This window comes from Gorilla gorilla, chromosome 8 (genome assembly GCF_029281585.2).
Source record: "Gorilla gorilla gorilla isolate KB3781 chromosome 8, NHGRI_mGorGor1-v2.1_pri, whole genome shotgun sequence".
NCBI classification, from domain to species: Eukaryota; Metazoa; Chordata; class Mammalia; order Primates; family Hominidae; genus Gorilla; species Gorilla gorilla.
In genome coordinates, this window is record NC_073232.2 from 48,005,038 (window position 1) to 48,025,878 (window position 20,841).

The window sequence follows — 20,841 nt, forward strand, 5'->3', positions numbered from 1 at the left end:
ATTTTATTGAGGACTTTTGCATCAATGTTCATCAGGGATATCGGCCCGAAGTTTTCTTTTTTTGTTGTATCTGTGCCAGGTTTTGGTATCAGGATGATGCTGGCCTCATAAAATGAGTTAGAGAAAAGTCCCTCCTTTTCAGTTGTTTGGAATAATTACAGAAGGAATGGTACCCACTCCTCTTTGAACCTCTGGTTGAATTGGCTGTAAATCTATCTGGTCCTGGGCTTTTTTTTTTTTTTTGGTTGGTAGCTATTTATTACTGCCTCAATTTCAGAACTTGTTATTGGTCTATTCAGGGATTCGAATTTTTCTTGGTTTAGTCTTGAGATGGTGTATGTGTCCTGGAATTTATCAATTTCTTCTAGATTTTCTAGTTTATTTGCGTAGAAGTGTTTATCGTATTCTCTGATGGTTGGTTGTATTTCTGTGGGGTCATTGGTGATATCTCCTTCATCAGTTTTTATTGTGTCTATTTGATTCTTCTCTGTCTTCTTCTTCATTAGTCTAGCTAGCGGTCTATCTATTTTTTTTATGATCACTATTTTTTATTATTTATCTTTACATCCTCAGTGTTGGCAGAGTTTCTGGTGCTTGACAAACATTTGTTCAGATAAGTGGAAAAAACTGTCATTTGCTTATTCAAGCCATGCTTTTCTGTGATATTCTGATCCTAGTTGAACATACAGAAATAAATGTCTAAAACAGCACCTTGATTCTGGCCTACAACAGGACGAAGTCACTGTGATCTCAGATAAGCTTGGCTAAAATAGGACTTGAGTGGAGATGTCACACTTCAGCGAAGAAAGAGAATTCCCTGTGTAATCTCACCAGGAGATTCAACCTCAGTATTCTGCATCGAAGGGATAGTCCTCCAAATGAGAGGATTGCAACATGTTACGGTTCCTCCAGTTTCTGTTGAAGCTGAGTATGGTTGCCATCTCCTCATCATTCAATTTAAAGTCAAAGGCCTGAATGTTCTCAACAATGCATGCTGGTGTCACAGACTTGGGGATCACAGTCACATTCCTCTGGATATGGAAATGGATCAGAACCTGGGCTGTGGTTTTTTGTGCCTTGCAGCAATCTCCTTAATCTTGGGATCCTCCAGCAGGGAAGGGTCCTCTGGCTTGGCCCAAAGTCTATCCGGAGAGCCTAGGGGGCTGTAGGCCATAATGGTGATGCCCTTGGAGTGGCAGTACTGGATCAGTTTCTCCTGTGTGAGGTATGGGTGACACTCAACCTGGTTAGTCACTGGTTTATATTTCAGTCCAGGTTTGTTCAAGAGCCTCTCTGTCTGGAAGTGGTTGAAATTGGAGACCCCAAGGGCTTTCACCAGCCCCTCATCCACCAGCTCCTCCATGGCCTCCCAGGCATCCAAGAACATTGCTTTTCCACCGATCATATTACCTTTATCATCTTTGGGGAAAAAGTCATACCCAGACTTGTATCCCTGTGCTAGTGAATAAGATAGACATCCAGATAACTCAGCTTCAGATCCTTGAGGGTCTTCTCAAAGACTTTCCTCACAAGGGGTCTCTCAAAGAAAGTGGGCCACAACTTGTTGATGATGAAGAGGTCCTCCTGCTTTACAGCCTTCTCTTGGATCTTCTCTTGGATGGCTTCCCCCACCTCATGTTCATTCTGATAGACATAGGCACAGTCAATGTGGCAATATCCTGCATCAATGGCCACCTTCACCACTTCTTTCACTTTGCCGAGAGGAGACTTCCAAGTGCCCAGGCCCACAATGGGCATCTTGGTTTTGGTACTGAGCTCCACAAAGACGGCCATGGTTGGTGCAGAAATGATTCTGAGTGAGCACTAGAAGTCTCACGTCCTGCTCTGTCCAGAGTTGGTTCCTTCCGGTGGGTTCTTGGTCTCACTGACTTCAGGAGTGAAGCCACGGACCTTCGTGGTGAGTGTTACAGCTCTTAAAGATGGTGTGTCTGGAGTTTATTCCTTCAGATGTGTCCAGAGTTTCTTCCTTCTGGTGGGTTCATAGTCTCGCTGACTCCAAAATGAGCCCGCGGACCTTCACAGCAAGTGTTACAGCTCTTAAAAGGTGGTGCAGACTGAAAGAGTGAGCAGCAGCAAATTTATTGTGAAGAGTGAAAGAACAAAGCTTCCACAGCATGGAAGGGGACCTGAGCAGGTTGCCCACGGTCTATCTATTTTATTAATTTTTTTCAAAAAACCAGCTCCTGGATTCATTGATTTTTTTTTTGAAGGGTTTTTCATGTCTCTGTCTCCTTCAGTTCCACTCTGATCTTAGTTATTTCTTGTCTTTTGCTAGCTTTTGGATCTGTTTGCTCCTGCCTCTCTATATCTTTTAGTTGTGATGTTAGGGTGTCAATTCAAGATCTTTCTTGCTTTCTGATATGGGCATTTAGTGCTATAAATTTCCCTTTTAACACTGCTTTAGCTGCATCCCAGAAATTCTGGTACATTGTCTCTTTTTTTCTCATTGGTTTCAAATAGCTTCTTGATGTCTCTCTTAATTTCATTATTTACCTAGGAGTCATTCGGAGCAGGTTGTTCAATTTCCATGTAGTTGTGTGGTTTTGAGTCACTTTCTTAATCTTGGGTTCTAATTTGATTGCACTATGGTCTGAGAGACTGTTTGTTATGATTTCAGTTCTTTTGCATTTGCTGAGGAGTGTTTTACTTCCAATTATGTGATCAATTTTAGAGTATGTGCCATGTGGCACTGAGAAGAATGTATATTCTATTTTCTTTGGATGGAGAGTTCTGTAGATATCCATCAGATCCACTTGATCCAGAGCTGAGTTCAAGTTTTGAATATCCTTGTTAATATTCTGTCTCTATGATCTGTGTAATATTGACGGTGGGGTGTTAAAGTCTCCCACTATTATTGTGTGGTAGTCTTAGTCTCTTTGTAGGTCTCTAGGAACTTGTTTTATGAATCTGGGTTCATAAATATATGCATAAATAGGGTGCATATATATTTAGAATTGTTAGTTCTTCTCATTGAATTAATCCCTTTACCATTAAGTACTGCCCTTGTCTTTTTTGATCTTTGTTGGTTTAAAGTCTGTTTTGTCAGAAAGTAGGATTGCAACACCTGCTTTTGTTTCACTTTCCATTTGCTTGTTAAATATTCCTCCATCCCTTTATTTTGAGCTTGACAAATTATGTGCAAAGACATGTGCAAAGACATGTCATGTGCAAAGACAATTATGTGTGTCTTTGCACATGAGATGGGTCTCTTGAAGACAGCACACCAATTCATCTTGACTCTATTCAATTTGCCAGTCTGTGTGTTTTAATTGGGACATTTAGCCTATTTACATTTAAGGTTAAAATTGTTCTGTGTGAATTTGATCATGTAATAATGATACTAGCTGCTTATTTTGCAGACTACTTGATGCAGTTTCTTCAAAATGTCATTGGTTTTTGCACTTCAGTGTGTTTTTGCAGTGGCTGGTACTGGTTTTTTCTTTCCATATTTAGCACTTTTTTCAGGAGCTCTTGCAAGGTAGGCCTGGCAGTGACAAATTCCCTCAACGTTTGCTTGTTTGAAAAATATTTTATTTCTCCTTTGCTTAGAAACTTAGCTTGGCTGGATATGAAATTCTGGGTTGGAAATTCTTTTCTTTAAGAATGTTGAATATTGGCCCACACTCTCTACTGGCTTGTAGGGCTTCTGCTGAGAGGTCCGCTGTTAGTCTGATGGGATTCCTTTTGTAGGTGACCTGGCCTTTTTCTCTGGCTGCCCTTAACATTTTTTCCTTCATTTTGACCTTGGAGAATCTGATGGTTATGTTTCTTGGGGTGATCTTCTCATGGAGTATCTTGCTGGGGTTCTCTGTATTTCCTGAATTTGAATGTTGGCCTGTTTTGCTAGGTTGGAGAAGTTCTCCTGGATGATATCCTCAAGTGTGTTTTCCAACTTGGTTCCATTCTTTCTGTCTCTTTCAGGTACTCCAATTAATCATAGGTTCAATCTTTTTATGTAGTCCCATAGTTCTCAGAGGTTTTATTTGTTCCTTTTCATTCTTTTTTCCATAATCTTGTCTTCCTGCTCTGTTTCAGCAAGATAGTCTTCAAGCTCTGATATTCTTTCTTCCGCTTCATTGATTCAGCTATCGATACTTGTATCACAAAGTTCTCGTGCTATGTTTTTCAGCTCCATCAGGTCATATTGTTCCTCTCTAAACTGGTTATTCTAGTTAACAGCTCCTGTAACCTTTTATCATGGTTCTTAGCTTCTTTGCGTTAGGTTAGGACATGCTCCTTTGGTTCAATGAAGTTTGTTATTACCCACCTTCTGAAGCCTATTTCTGTCAATTCATCCATCTCAGCCTCTGCCCAGTTCTGTCCCCTTGCTGGAGAGGTGTTGTGATCATTTGGAGAAGAGGCACTCTGGCTTTTTAAGTTTTCAGCGTTTTTTCGTTGATTCTTTCTCATGTTGATGAGTTGTCTAGTTTTGATCTTTGAGGCTGCTGACCTTTGGATGGGTTTTTGTGAAGACCTTTTTGTTGATGCTGTTGCTGCTTTCTGTTTGTTTTTCTTTTAACAGGCCCCTCTTCTATAGGGCTGCTGTGGTTTGCTGGGGTTTCACTTCAGGCCCTATTCACCTGGGTCCCTCTTGCACCTGGAGATGTTACCTAAGGAGGCTGGAGAACAGCAAAGATGGGAGCCTGCTCCTTCCTCTGGAATCTCCGTCCTAAAGGGTCACTGACCTGATGCTAAGAGGAATGCTCCTGTATAAGGTGTCCGGTGACCCCTGTTGGGGGGCATGGGATCCAGGACCCACTTAATAAAGCACGCTGGCTGCCCCTTGGTGGAGGGGGTGTGCTGCACTGGGGGGAAACCCACTCATCTGGTCTGCTCAGATTCCTCAGAGCTAGCAGAAGGAAAGACGAAGTCTGCTGGTCCATGGAGACCATGGCCACCCCACCCACTAGGGGCTCAGGCCCAGGGAGATCACAGTTCTGTCTCTAAGTCCCTGGCTAGAGTTGCTGAAGTTCCTGCAGGGAGGTCCTGCCCAGTGAGGAGGGATGTGTCAGGGTCTGGCCTAAAGAGGCAATCTGGCTATGATCTGCCACAGGCGGTGTGCTGTGCTGTGGGGAATACCTGTTGGGTCCAAGCCATCCAGTTTCCCCAGCACCAGCAGGGCAAAAATGGTGCTCTGCAGCTGCAGTGATAGCTGCTGCCCTTCTCCCGCTGGCTCCTGCCCCCACCGCTTCCCCGGAGTTTAGTCATTTTAGGGAGCTGCACGATGACTGCTGTCCCTTCCCCATGGAGCTCAGTTGTCTTAGGCAGACTGCAGCTGAATGGCTATTGAGAATCTGCACAGCTCTGTGGTTGGGACCCAAGGCTCTGGTGGTGGCATGGGCTCATGAGTGGGATCTCCTGATCTGCAGGTTGCACAGATCCATGGAAAAAGCGTGGTTTCCCAGGCTGGGTAGCACGACTGCTCACCATCTCCCTTGGCTGCAGGTGGGGGCTGCCTTTGTCCCATGTGGCTCTCAGGTGGGCTGAGGCACCACTCTGCTTTTCTTTGCTCTCCGTGGGTCACACCAAACACCTAGTCAGTCCTGATGATAGAACATGGATACCTTGGTTAATGATGCAGGATTCGCATGCTGTTTTGGTTCTTCTTGGTGGAAGCCTCCCACTGTAGCTGTTTCTAATTAGCCATCTCAGCTCCGCCCCACTCCCTCAGTTTCATTCATGTGCATATAGTTATCCCGTTGTCCCAGCATTATTTATTGAAGAGACTGTCCTTTCCCCACTGTGTGTTCTTAGTACCTTTGTTGAAGATGAGCTGGCTGTAAATGCATAAATTTACATGTGGGTTCTCTATGCTGTTCCACTGGTCTGTGTCCCTGTTTATGCTAGGACCATGCTGATTTTGTTACTATAGCTTTGTAGTAAATTTTGAAGTCAGGAAGTGGGATGCTTCCAGCTTTGTTGTTTTTCCTCAGGACGTCTTTGGCTATTTGGGGCCTTTGTGTTTCCATGTAAATTTTTGAATTGTTTTTTCTATTTCTGTGAAGAATGTCATTGGTATTTCGATAGGGGTTGCTTTGAATCTGTAAATTGCTTGGTGCAGTATTGTCATTTTAATGATATTATTTCTTCCAATCCATGAACATGGAATATCTTTCTATTTTTTTGTGTCCTCTTCAATTTCTTTCATCAGTGTCTTACGGTTTTCTTTGTATAAATCTTTCACTTCCTTGGTTCAGTTGATTTCTAGGTATTTTATATTCTTTGTAGATATTATAAATGGGGATGGTTTCTTAATTTCTTTTTCAGATTTTTTGCTTTTGACATATATAAAGTTACTGATTTTTGTATGTTGATTCAGTACTCTGAAGCTTTACTGAATTTATTGTCAGTTCTAACAGTTTTTTTCATGGAGTCTTTTTTTTTAAGTTTTATTATTATTATACTTTAAGTTTTAGGGTATATGTGCACAGCATGCAGGGTTGTTACATATGTATATATGTGCCATGTTGGTGTGCTGCACCCATTAACTTGTCATTTAGCATTAGGTATATCTCCTAATGCTATCCCTCCCCCCTCCCCCTACCCCACAACAGTCCCCGGTGTGTGATGTTCCCCTTCCTGTGTCCATGTGTTCTCATTGTTCAATTCCCAACTATGAGTGAGAACATGTGGTGTTTGGTTTTTTGTCCTTGCCATAGTTTGCTGAGAATGATGGTTTCCAGCTTCAACCATGTCACTACAAAGGACATGAACTCATCATTTTTTATGGCTGCATGGTATTCCATGGTGTATATGTGCCAAATTTTCTTAATCCAGTCTATCGTTGTTGGATATTTAGGTTGGTTCCAAGTCTTGGCTATTGTGAATAGTGCCACTATAAACATATGTGTGCATGTGTCTTTATAGCAGCATGATTTGTAATCCTTTGGGTATATACCCAGTAATCGGATGGCTGGGTCAAATGGTATTTCTAGTTCTAGATCCCTGAGGAATCGCCACACTGACTTCCACAATGGTTGAAGTAGTTTACAGTCCCACCAACAGTGTAAAAGTGTTCCTATTTCTCCACATCCTCTCCAGCACCTGTTGTTTCCTGCCTTTTTAATGATCGCCATTCTAACTGGTGTGAGATGGTATCTCATTGTGGTTTTGATTTGCATTTCTCTGATGGCCAGTGATGATGAGCATTTTTTCATGTGTTTTTTGGCTGCATAAATGTCTTCTTTTGAGAAATGTCTGTTCATATCCTTCGCCCACTTTTTGATGGGGTTGTTTGTTTTTTTCTTGTAAATTTGTTTGAGTTCATTGTAGATTCTGGATATTAGCCCTTTGTCAGATAAGTAGGTTGCAAAAATTTTCTCCCATTTTGTAGGTTGCCTGTTCACTCTGATGGTAGTTTCTTTTGCTGTGCAGAAGCTCTTGAGTTTAATTAGATCCCATTTGTCAATTTTGGCTTTTGTTGCCATTGCTTTTGGTGTTTTAGACATGAAGTCCTTGCCCATGCCTATGTCCTGAATGGTATTGCCTGGGTTTTCTTCTAGGGTTTTTATGGTTTTAGGTCTAACATGTAAGTCCTTAATCCATCTCGAATTGATTTTTGTATAAGGTGTAAGGAAGGGATCCAGTTTCAGCTTTCTACATATGGCTAGCCAGTTTTCCCAGCACCATTTATTAAATAGGGAACCCTTTCCCCATTGCTTGTTTTTGTCAGGTTTGTCAAAGATCAGATAGTTGTAGATATGTGGCATTATTTCTGAGGTCTCTGTTCTGTTCCATTGGTCTATATCTCTGTTTTGGTACCAGTACCATGCTGTTTTGGTTACTGTAGCCTTGTAGTATAGTTTGAAGTCAGGTAGTGTGATGCCTACAGCTTTGTTCTTTTGGCTTAGGACTGACTTGCTGATGCGGGCTCTTTTTTGATTCCATATGAACTTTAAAGTAGTTTTTCCCAATTCTGTGAAGAAAGGCATTGGTAGCTTGATGGGGATGGCATTGAATCTATAAATTACCTTGGCCAGTATGGCCATTTTCATGATATTGATTCTTCCTATCCATGAGCATGAAATGTTCTTCCATTTATTTGTGTCCTCTTTTATTTCCTTGAGCAGTGGTTTGTAGTTCTCCTTGAGGAGGTCCTTCACATCTCTTGTAAGTTGGATTCCTAGGTATTTTATTCTCTTTGAAGCAATTGTGAATGGGAGTTCACTCATGATTTGGCTCTCTGTTTGTCTGTTATTGGTGTATAAGAATGCTTGTGATTTTTGTATTTTGATTTTGTATCCTGAGACTTTGCTGAAGTTGCTTATCACCTTAAGGAGATTTTGGGCTGAGACAATGGGGTTTTCTAGATATACAATCATGTCGTCTGCAAACAGGGACAATTTGACTTCCTCTTTTCCTAATTGAATACCCTTTATTTCCTTCTCCTGCCTAATTGCCCTGGTGAAAATTCTTTTCTTTAAGAATGTTGAATATTGGCCCCCACTGTCTTCTGACTTGTAGAGTTTCTGCTGTTAGTCTGCTGGGCTTCCCTTTGTGGGTAACACAACCTTTCTCTCTGGCTGCCCTTACCATTTTTTCCTTCATTTCAACTTTGGTGAATCTGACAATTATGTGTCTTGGAGTTGCTCTTCTCCAGGAGTATCTTTGTGGCATTCTCTGTATTTCCTGAATTTGAATGTTGGCCTGCCTTGCTAGGTTGGGGAAGTTCTCCTGTATAATATCCTGCGGAGTGTTTTCCAACTTGGTTCCAGTCTCCCCGTCACTTTCAGGTACACCAATCAGATATAGATTTGGTCTTTTCACATAGTCCCATATTTCTTGGAGGCTTTGTTCATTTCTTTTTAGTCTTTTTTCCCTAAACTTCTCTTCTCACTTCATTTCATTCATTTTATCTTCCATCACTGATACCCTTTCTTCCAGTTTATTGAATTGGCTACCGAGGCTTGTGCATTTGTTACGTAGTTCTTGTGCCTTGGTTTTCAGCTTCATCAGGTCCTTTAAGGACTTCTCTGCATTGGTCATTCTAGTTAGCCATTCGTCTAATTTTTTTTTTCAAGGTTTTAACTTCTTTGTCATGGGTTCGAACTTCCTCCTTTAGCTCAGAGTAGTTTCATCATCTGAAGCCTTCTTCTCTCAACTCATCAAAGTCATTCTCCGCCCAGCTTTGTTCCATTGGTGGTGAGGAGCTGCGTTCGTTTGGAGGAGGAGAGGCACTCTGATTCTTACAGTTTCCAGTTTTTCTGCTCTGTTTTTTCCCCATCTTTGTGGTTTTATCTACCTTTGGTCTTTGATGATGGTGACCTACAGATGGGGTTTTGGTGTGGATGTCCTTTTTGTTGATGTTGCTATTCCTTTCTGTTTGTTAGTTTTTCTTCTAACAGTCAGGTCCCTCAGCTGCAGGTCTGTTGGAGTTTGCTGGAGGCCCACTCCAGACCTTGTTTGCCTGGGTATCACCAGCAGAGGCTGCAGAACAGCAAATATTGCAGAACAGCAAATATCGCTGCCTGATCCTTCCTCTGGAAGCTTTGTCCCAGAGGGACACCCACCTGTATGAGGTGTCTGTTGGCCCCTCCTGGTGTTGTGTTGTTTTCTGTTTGTTTTGTTTTAACAGTCAGGTCACTCTTCTGTTGGGCTGCTGTGGTTTGCTGGGGGTCCACTCCAGACCCTAGTTGCCTCAGTTTTCTTCATACCTGGAAGTATCACCAGTGAAGGCTGTGAAACAACAAAGATAGCAGCCTGCTCCTCCTTCTGGAAGCTCTGTCCCAGTGGGGGTACTGACATGTTGCTGCTCCTAATGTGCCTGTAGGAGGTGTCTTTGTAGCAGCATGATTTATACTCTTTTGGGTATATACCCAGTAATGGGATGGCTGGGTCAAATGGTATTTCTAGTTCTAGATCCTTGAGGAATTGCCACACTGTCTTCCACAATGGTTGAACTAGTTTACAGTCCCACCAACAGTGTAAAAGTGCTCCTATTTCTCCACATCCTCTCCAGCACCTGTTGTTTCCTGCCTTTTTAATGATCGCCATTCTAACTGGTGTGAGATGGTATCTCATTGCGGTTTTGATTTGCATTTCTCTGATGGCCAGTGATGATGAGCATTTTTTCATGTGTCTTTTGGCTGCATAAAAGTCTTCTTTTGAGAAGTGTCTGTTCATATCCTTTGCCCACTTTTTGATGGGGTTGCCAAAAAACTAACTTTTAATTTGGTTGATCCTTTGCATTTTTTGGTCTCAATTTCTTTTATTTCTGGTCTGATCTTTATTGTTTCTTTCCTTCTGGTAATTTTGGGTTTGGTTTGTTCCTGCTTTTCTAGTTCCTTGGGGTGCATTGTTATGTTGTTTATTTGAAGTCCTTCTATTTTTTTGATATAGGTGTTTATGGCTATAAACTTCTCCCTTAGTACTGCTTTTCCTCTATTGTGTATCTTTTGGTATGTTGTATTTTCATTTTCATTTATTTCAAGACATTTTAAAATTTCTTTCTTAATTTATTCATTGATCCGTTGGTCATTCAGGAGCATGTAATTTAATTTCCATGTGCTTGTGAAGTTTCCATGGTTCCTTTTGTTATTGTGGTTTTATTTCTAGTTTTAGTCCATTGTGCTTTAAAAAGGTACTTGAAATTAGCCAGGTGTGGTGGTGTGTGCCTGTAATCCCAGCTACTCAGGAGGCTGAGGCAGGAGAATCACATGAACCTGGGAGGTGGAGGTTGCAGTGAGCTGAGATCATGCCATTGCACTCCAGGCTGGGTGACAGTGTGCGACTCTGTCCCCCCCCCAAAAAAAATGAAAATAAAAAGGTACTTGATATGATTTCTTCTTTTTTGGATTTGTTCAGACTTGTTTTGTGGCCTGATACATGGTCTTTTCTGTAGGATGTCCTGTGTGCTGGTGAAAAGAATGTGTATTCTGTAGCAGTTGGTGAAATATTCTGTAAATGTCAGGCCTCTTAAGTCTAGTTAAGTCTAGTTAAATCTGATGTTTCTTTGTTCTTTTAAAAAATGTGGGCCGGGTGTGGTGGCTCCCAAATCCCAGCACTTTGGGAGGCCGAGGTGGGTGGATCACGAGGTCAGGAGATGGAGACCATCCTGGCTAACACGGTGAAACCCGATCTCTACTAAAAAGTACAAAAATTAGCCGGGCGTGATGGTGGGCACCTGTAGTCCCAGCTACTTGGGAGGCTGAGGTAGGAGAATGGCGTGAAACTGGGAGGCGCAGATTGCAGTGAGCCGAGAACGTGCCACTGCACTCCAGCCTGGGTGACAGAGAGAGACTCCGTCTCAAAAAAAAAAAAAAATTGTGGTAAAATATGCATAACGTAAAATTTACCATTTAACTACTTGTTATTGAACTATTCAGGAGCATTAAATACATTTACAATGTTTTGTAACCATCACCACTACCCATTTCCAGAACTTTTTAATCATCCCAAACAGAAACTCTGTAGCCAATAAATGGTAACCCCACTTTCCTTCCTGCCCCTAGTTTCTGGTAACTTCTACTTTCTGTCTCTGTAGGTCTCTCATATAAGTGGAATTATACAATACTTATCCTTTTGTGTCAGGCTTATTTCACTTAGCATAATGTTATCAAGGTTTGTCCATGTTATAGCATGTATCAGAATTTAATTCTTTTTTTGGCTGAATAATATTTCATTGTATGTATATACCACATTTTGTTTATCCATTTATTTGATAATGGACACTTGGATTGTTTCTAGCTTTTGGCGGTTGTAAATAATGCTACTGTGAACATTGGTGTGCAAGTATCACCTAATTTCTTTTTATGGCTGAATAATAATTCAATGCATGAGTATACACATTTTGTTTATCCATTAATCATTGGATTATTTCTACCTTTTGTCTATTATGACTACTGTTGCTGTGAACATTTATATATAAATCTTTGAACATCTGTTTTCAGGTATTCTCTTGGGTATATACCTAGAAGTAGAATTGCTGGGTTGTATGGTAATTCTATGTTTAACTTTTTGAGGAACTACCAAACTGTTTTCCGTAGCAGCGGCAGTGCACTATTTTACAATTCCTCAAGCAATATATGAGGGTTTCGATTTCTACATATCCTAGTCAACACTTTCTTTCTTTCTTTTTTTAAGAACATAACCATCTTAATAGATGTGGTGTGGTATCTGATTGCGGTTTTGATTTGCATTTGCCTAATGACTAATGATGTTGAACTCTTTTTATGTGCTTATTGGCCATTAGTATATTTCCTTGGGACAAATGATCATGCAAGTCCTTTACCCATTTTTGATCTGAGTTTTTTGTTTTTTGTTGTTGATTAATATAACTTATATTATATCCATTCTGTCATCATGGTTATTATTTTAATGACTGCATAATTGTCCATTGAGTTGATGTATTATATTTTATTTCCTGATTCTTTTATCTCTTATTCTTTGTACTTCAACACCCACTCCAAACTCCAGATTCTTATTTCTTCATCTCCCTGTTTTGCACATATACTCTTTCCCAGACTTGATATATGTTAATGTGCCATTTCTCAAAGGATGCTCTATAGAACACTTACATTAAGATCACCTAAGAGAGCCTGTGTGTGTGTGTGTGTGTGTGTGTGTGTGTGTGCGCTCACTTGCTGGAAGGGTGGACATGTTAAAAGTTTACATTTCCAACCTTGCTCTAGACCTACTGTGTCACAGTGTCGAGGACATTGTGTACCTTTAGAAACAGTGATACATGTTACTTGAAGAAATACTGCATACCTTTTAAAAAACTGTTTTGTAAAATTTACTTTATCTTAAAGACATTTCCATATTGATATATGTATGTATAATCAGCTATATCATCATTTTAATGTCCATGTATGTATCATAGGTTTTATTTTAAAAAACCCATGTTATAGGACATTTAGATTATTTATAATTTTCCATGGTTATAAACCATATTGCTTGCTTCCTGTAAATCCTTTAAAGACTTGTCTGATTATTTCTCTGGGACAAGCCCTTAGATATATTATTTTTGGTCAAAGTATGTACTTTTAAAAGGATTTTAGTGCCAAATTGCCCTCCAGAAATGTTTTCCCAGTTCATATTCATACCAGGAATTATCCTAGTATCTGCTTCTCTAGAGCTTTGACTTCCTTATGTCTACACTTTTATCATTCTTTCAAATCTTGGTCAATAAGCAAGAGATAGTATCTTCTTATTTTGACTAATGATTTAATTCATGTTAATTATTTCTATATAATAGGTACAATCTTTCATATTATTCTCCTCTGCTAGATTATTACTTTCCCCAGGATCATATATATCTTTGAGTTTTATATTTATTTTTATTCACCCTACTGGAGGCTTGCCTGGTAGTCACTGAATAAATTTTTATATATTTGACTTGAATTCTCAAAAATAGTAGATTCTTCAACTCTGAACTCCAGATTCAGAACATATAATTGTTGATTTTTTAGTCTTATCTGCACACTGATTCTGACCACAGTCAGGAGCTTTATCTTCACAGAGTTCTTGGCTTTATATTTAAAAAGTTAATTTGAATTAATTAACATGTAGGGTTAATATTCGAACAGAAGTTATGGTAATTTTGTTGACTGGCCAGGAAAAGAGAAAAGAGGAAGGCTATTTAATAAGGTCTTATGTCTATAAGTGGTATTACATAGTAGATAGAAGGAACTTAAACTCTACCTATAAAAATTTAGGCTAGATATAAATTTAAAAATCCAGTGTGGTTGTTATGAGGCTTTAAAATAAATTCCCTGGTGGAAAATTTAAGTATTTTGTGAAAATTTGTCTCCCTCTAAAGGGCTCAAGTGAACCTTTTCATGGAAAGGGAAACTATAAATTTCTGAAGGATAGGGACTGTGGCTTCTTTTGCTATTTTTTAATCTCTTAAAGCCACAGCCAAAATTTAGGGTCTGACTGCCAGGTAGCTGCCCAGAATATACCCTTACAAGAGTTATTAATGCATGAGTGGCAATGTAATAGGGTTAAGTTGTGTTTTCTAGAATACCTGGCAGGAAGAGAGGTAAATATGGTAGGAAGGAGTGACACTTGTAGTGGAGTGAGTATTTGTCAGAAAGGTAAGTGACATTTCCAAGGGAACATGCTCCAGTAATGAAAGATGTTGCTAAACTATTTTCTAAGGATGGTGAATCCAGCTAAGTGGTGAGTATAATTTAGGGCCAGAAGTGATTTGCTTTAAGCAATAGGATGGCTTGCATACCACCAGCAGTCCTTTTTGTGGCTGTTCTCCAAGCAGAGACCAGCCTCCTTCCTAAATCTTGAATAAAGGTCCCTTGGTGGAAGATGGGTATGATCTACGGATGTAGAGTAGGTTGAGGAACCCAGAATTCCATTTTAGATGTATTATGTCTGAAATACCTTTGACGCATTCAAATAGATTTGTCATGATCTGACTTTGGAACCCTTTTGGGCAAAACCAAACCTTATGAACTGGAAGAATAGTAGCAACTTTTCAAAGAAAATTTATGTGGGTCATTTCATTTTTTAATCTCAGCTTTTCTAAAACAGCTTTAAATATTAATTTTTAATTTAAAATTTAAATGTTTAGGTGTGTAATAAAGGTACTTGGTTAACTCATTATAATCCTTCCATATAATTTGATTTTGACCATGTACTTATTTGACATAGATAAAATATTTACATTTTTCATTATGTAGTGGGGTGTTGGAATGTGCAGCTGCTACTATTCACATCTGTGTGGATTTTCCCCATAAACGCTGTTACATACCTTGGTGTGTTTGCTCTGTGTTTTGGAGCTTGACTTCTTTGCTCAATTTTACACTTTTAACGGAGTCTTGAGAGAGAGAAAGTTTGTGTGTGTGTGTGTGTGTGTGAGTGAGAGAGAGAAAGAGGGAGAAGGCTGCGTTCAATTTGCCATCTTTAACCTAATTTTAAATATTTTCTTTGGTTATATTACACAGTGTTGATACTGAGTTTTTTATAGGCTTACATGGACAAATGAAAGAATAATGAGAAACTAATGTTGTGAGAGAAATAATAAGTTAGAAGACATTTTATCTAATTTCATACCCTATTAGAAGAATATCTTGATTTTAAAACTGCTGCCCATTTTTGTGTTGTTGGCTCATTATTCAACTAAATATGTAGTGACATTTAAGGCCATTCTATTACTGATGAGCTCTGAAATGAAGGGTTATGTTTTTGTCCTAAAACAGAATGCATTTTTAATTAGAAAGTTATGTCAAGAATCAGAACTGCTTAGACCACGAGTGGCTTCTCAACTTGGGTAAAATTAGTAACAGGTTTTTACTTATCAAGAAGATAAAGTCAACAATGGTTGTAAACATTATGATTTTTGAGATTTTTATGATACTTTTTTCATAAGACTATGTCCTATTCAGATGCCCAAATAAGATTTTAACTGAATACATATCTATATATGCATAAACATGTTTTAATTTAAGCACAATTTAAATTGTTTTATATACCATAGTACTCTTGTTTGATTTGAAAAATACAAGTTCACACACTAAAAGGCCCGACCTCACCATTATGCAATATATCCATGTAACCAAGCTGCACTTGTGCCCCTTAAATTTATACAAATAAAAAAACTCAAGTTCGACAATTGATAACAAGTCTTATTATTTTTCAATTAAGCTTAAAAAAAAAAAAAGATGGGCCAGGCATGATGGCTCACACCTGTAATCTCAGCACTTTGGGAGGCCGAGGTGGGTGGATCATAAGGTTAGGTGTTCGAGACCAGCCTGCTCAACATAGTGAAACCCCGTCTCTACTAAAACTACAAAAACAAAAACAAAAACAAAAAAAAAATTAGCCGGGCTTGGTGGCGGGTACCTGTAATCCCAGCTACTAAAAAAACAAAACAACAACAACAACAAAAAGTAATGATGTGAACCATTGTTTAAAAGCAAAATATCTTTTTTTTTTTTTTTGAGACGGAGTCTTGCTCGTTGCCCAGGCGGGAGTGCAGTGGCGTAATCGTGGCTCACTGCAAGCTCCACCTCCCGGGTTCACGCCATTTTCCTGCCTCAGCCTCCCGAGTAGCTGGGACTACAGGCGCCTGCCACCACGACTGGCTAACTTTTTGTATTTTTAGTAGAGACGGGGTTTCACCGTGTTAGCCAGGATGGTCTCGATCTCCTGACCTCATGATCCGCCTGCCTTGGCCTCCCAAAGTGCTGGGATTACAGGTGTAAGCCACCGCGCCCGGCCTAAAAGCAAAATATCTTAAGACTTTTTTTTGTTTGTTTTTGGAGACAGAGTCTTGCTCTGTCACCCAGGCTGGAGTGCAGTGGTGCGATCTCGGCTCACTGCAACCTCCGCTTCCCAGGTTCAAGCGATTCTGCTGCCTCAGCCCCTGGCTAATTTTTGTATTTTTAGTAGAGACAGGGTGTCAGCCTATTTGCCAGGCTGGTCACGAGCTCCTGACCTCAGGTGATCCTTCTGCCTCAGTCTCCCAAAGTGCTGGGATTAGAGGTGTGAGCCACCACATCTGGCTATCATAAGACTTAATGAAAAAACAGCATTTCCTACACCATGCTTTCCAACTTCATGTCTCATTCTGGATATAATAACCACCTTTAACTCTTAATTGCTTATTCTGGTATTTACTTCTATTTTTCTAAATATTTTTATACAACTATTTCTTGAGTTTTTAGTTTCAGATTTTATCTCTTGACTTGCCACTATGAAATGTAAGCTGTCAGCTTTTTTATACATTGTTCCTTTCCCATATCTTTTAAAGTATGTGATAATATTTGGTTAAATCAATATTCAATGTTTATATTATTAAATATTATGAGTATGTATTTTTCACAGCCAAGCCACATATTGTGCTATAATCAAATTTCCTTTCTACTAGAACTTCTCTTTTTCCCAGGGATTAATGATTATACTGTTCCCTTTTGTCTGCTTAGTTTTCTATTTGATTATCACTAATTCATCACCAAATTGTCTGAAAGAATTATAAATCTCTCATTATATTTAAACATCAGATTATCTGTTAAGTTTTTCTTCCTCTCTCCCTCCTTTATCTTTTTCTTTCTGCCTCTCTCTCTTCCTTTCTTTTATTCATTTAGATATCCCTTCTTAGAGCCTCTATCCTTCTGCTCCAATCTTAAGCCTACTGCTCACCTGTCATCCTGGGATCTCCCTTCAGTTCTCTTCCGTAATGTCTTCTATTCTTTCTTGGATCATGTCTTCCTCTTTCCTGGTTTACTTTCTTAGTTTAGAGAAGCGTGTACCCCAGCAGCTTCCTCAGAAAGGGCACAGGAGTGGCAAAAATTGTTTTTAAACTTTGCACATCTGAAAATGTCTTTATTCTTGGATGTGTTTGATAGTGTGACTGGCTAAAAAAATGGTAGGGTTAACAAAAATTTCACCACAAATCTTAACATTCTTAAAAAAAAAATGCCCAAGGAAAGGTCCAATGAGGGCTCAATTTTGTATTTATTTGGAAAGATGGAAGCCATCTGAATCTGATCTAGTTAAAAGTAATCTGTTTACCTCTCTGCTTTTTAGCTCGAGTGTGTGTAAAGTTTTACTTAGAAATTTCTAAGATTTTCCTTAGACTCTAAAAGAACATGTATGAAGTTAGACTGAGATTGTCCCTCCACAAGAGAAGGGAGTGTAAATGAAGATCCTGGTGGGTGGGGAACACCAAATGAAATACTTTTCTAGGATTAGCATTCAGGATTATTTATTTTTTGGTTTATACATAAGAACTCTAACATTTTCCTCTTACATTTTTTTCTTTTGTACAGTGTTAGGAGCAAGAATCTCAAAATGACTTGAAAGTTTTGCAAGTTGTGAAAGTTTTCTTGCCATTATTTTTTGTTTTTATTTTTACATATTTTAAAAAATTGAGGTGAAATGGACATAACGATTAACCATAAAATTAATTATTTTAAAGTGGACATTTCAGCGGCATTTAGTACATTTATAACCTTGTACAACTACTTCCTCTATCTAGTTCTAAAATGTTTTAATCACTGTAAATTGTGAAAACGTGATACTGATTCTTTTCATAGAACATAAACTTTTATCTTTGCTTCAAAATTTGGTCTTTATATATTAGTAACTCTGGAAATAACCAATTTATTATATTCTGACCGTGCAATTCCTTAAAAATGAACAACTTTGTAGATAGTTTATACTTTTCTTATCAGAAAATCACAAAAGTTTATTAATGTCCTTCCTGCCTATTGTGTTCTTTGAATTTAGCAATATCGAAATTAAATTAGGACAATTTTTGTTTTAAAAATTAGATTAACATTGTCTTTATTGTTTTTGTTTTGGGATGTTTAGAAATGTAATGGTACAGAACTTTGAAAATGCAGGTTAGAGAGTAGGAAAAATCTCGTCAAGAAATGGTTCATTTAACAAATAAGTTAATAGATCTGTAAATGTTTCTTTCTTTCAGCAGCTGATTATGCTGCCATTTTTATCACATGCCATTGGATGATTATCATTGTCATTCTGTGTTGGAGATTCTCCTATGAACAGGCTTAAAGTGGGTGGAATTACATGGAGAATAATTCTGGTACCTTTTAAGGGACAATAAGAAAAGGGAATAGGAAAAGGGCCAGAGTCTGCTTTTAAACATTTTAAAGTATTTTTCCCTTCAAAACTCTCCTTAACATTTAATATTTAAATATTTTAAAAATTAAAAGTGTAATTTAAAAAATTAGACTGCCTTCAAATTCCTGCTTTACTTACTAACAGTTTTTCATTTACTTTGTAACTGAGATTGAGAAATTAATATGGAAGCTTTAAAGGAGGCATCATTTCCTCTAGAAAACCAACTCTTGGCAGCTTTGGTTAGCTGTAGTGAGTAGTGAAGCCAGATTTGTTGTCCTATTCTATTAATCAAATATACAGATGGCCTATTTTTCATTTCTGTTTCAGTGTGTAAGTAAGTACCACATAGCAGTCAGTCCAACCTAACAAATCTAGCTAACTATGGAGCTTCATAAATTAGCACACAGCTGTGATTATTAATAATTACAGATAATATATTAATTACATCATAAAACGATGAAAAATTAATTACATATGTTAATGAAATGTAGGCATACAAATACATGCATATAGATAATAATTAAGTGTAATTATTTAGATCAGTGGTTCTCACAGTGGGGTTCCCAGACCAGCAGCATTGGCATCACCTGGAATCGCTTGAACCTGGAGGTGGAGGTTGCAGTGAGCTGAGATTGTGCTGTTGCACTCCAGCTGGGCAACAGAGCGAGACTCTGTCTCAAAAAAGAAAAAATATGTATATCTCTATGATATATATACACATATACATATATACATACATACATATAGTATATATTATGTATATATATATAACCTCCACCTCGCAGGTTCAAGCGATTCTCCTGCCGCAGCCTCCCAAGTAGCTGGGATTACAGGTACCCACCATCATGCCCGGCTAATTTTTGTATTTTTGTGGATATGGGGTAGCACCATGTTGGCCAGGCTGGTCCTGAACTCCTGACATCAGGTGATCCTCCTGCCTTGGCCTCCCAAAGTGCTAGGAATACAGGTGTGAGCCACTGGGCCCAGCTTATATTCTTAGAAACTCTAAAGTATAATATATATACATATGTGTGTTATATATACACCTATGCATATATATGTATATTACATATTGTATAATATATAATATGTAATATACATATAATTATATATAATTATAATTATATATCATATATGATATATAATACATAATATACATGTATACATATATATGTATTATATGTCATCTATTATACATTATACATACTATATTCTACATAATATAATATGTAATATATAATATATTATACATAATATATGTAATATAATATGTGATATATACTATATTATACATAATATAATATGTGATATATACTATGTTATACATAATATATATGATATATACTATATTATACATAATATAATACATGATATATATAATACATACGTGTATATATGTATTTTACATATATATAATATATAATATATAAGTACGCTATGACTTCCTCAACAGTGACTAGTTTTATATATATTATATATCATATATTATATATTATATATGATATATATTTATACATTATATTATATCATATATAATATAATATCATATATAGAATATATAATAGATCATATATTGCATATATAATGTATGATATATGATAGATATCATATTATGCTACATATTATATATTGTATATGATCTATTATATATAATATATCACATAATATATGATATGTTATATATGATATGTTTAATATAATATATAAATATATAATATATGATATATATGATATATATAATATATAGAAAATTCTAGTCACTTGAAGTTACAGCTTATGTATCATATAATTATATATAATATGTAACATACATATATACATATATGTATATGATATATATAATATACAATAATATATAAATATATAATATATGATGTATAATATATATAAAATTCTAGTCACTGTTGAAGGTACAGCTTACATATCATATTGTATATTTATATGTAGTATATAATATGTAATATACATATATACATCTAAGTATATATATACACATAATATATATTATATATGTATCATATATTATATATAATTATATCATATGTGTATCATAGATTATATATAATTATATCACCTATGTATCATAGATTATATATAATCATATCATCTATGTATCATAGATTATATATAATTATATCATATATGTATCATAGATTATATATAATTATATCATCTATGTATCATAGATTATATATAATTATATCATCTATGTATCATAGATTATATATAATTATATCATATATTATATCATATATGATATAATTATATCATAGATAA

General features: G+C 37.3%; 1 pseudogene; it reads right to left on the bottom strand.

Moving 5' to 3' along the window:
* Positions 1-794: 794 nt before the first annotated feature.
* On the bottom strand, positions 795-1,818 carry LOC101146560 (aldo-keto reductase family 1 member B10-like; annotated as a pseudogene).
* Between the last annotated feature and the right edge of the window lie 19,023 nt (positions 1,819-20,841).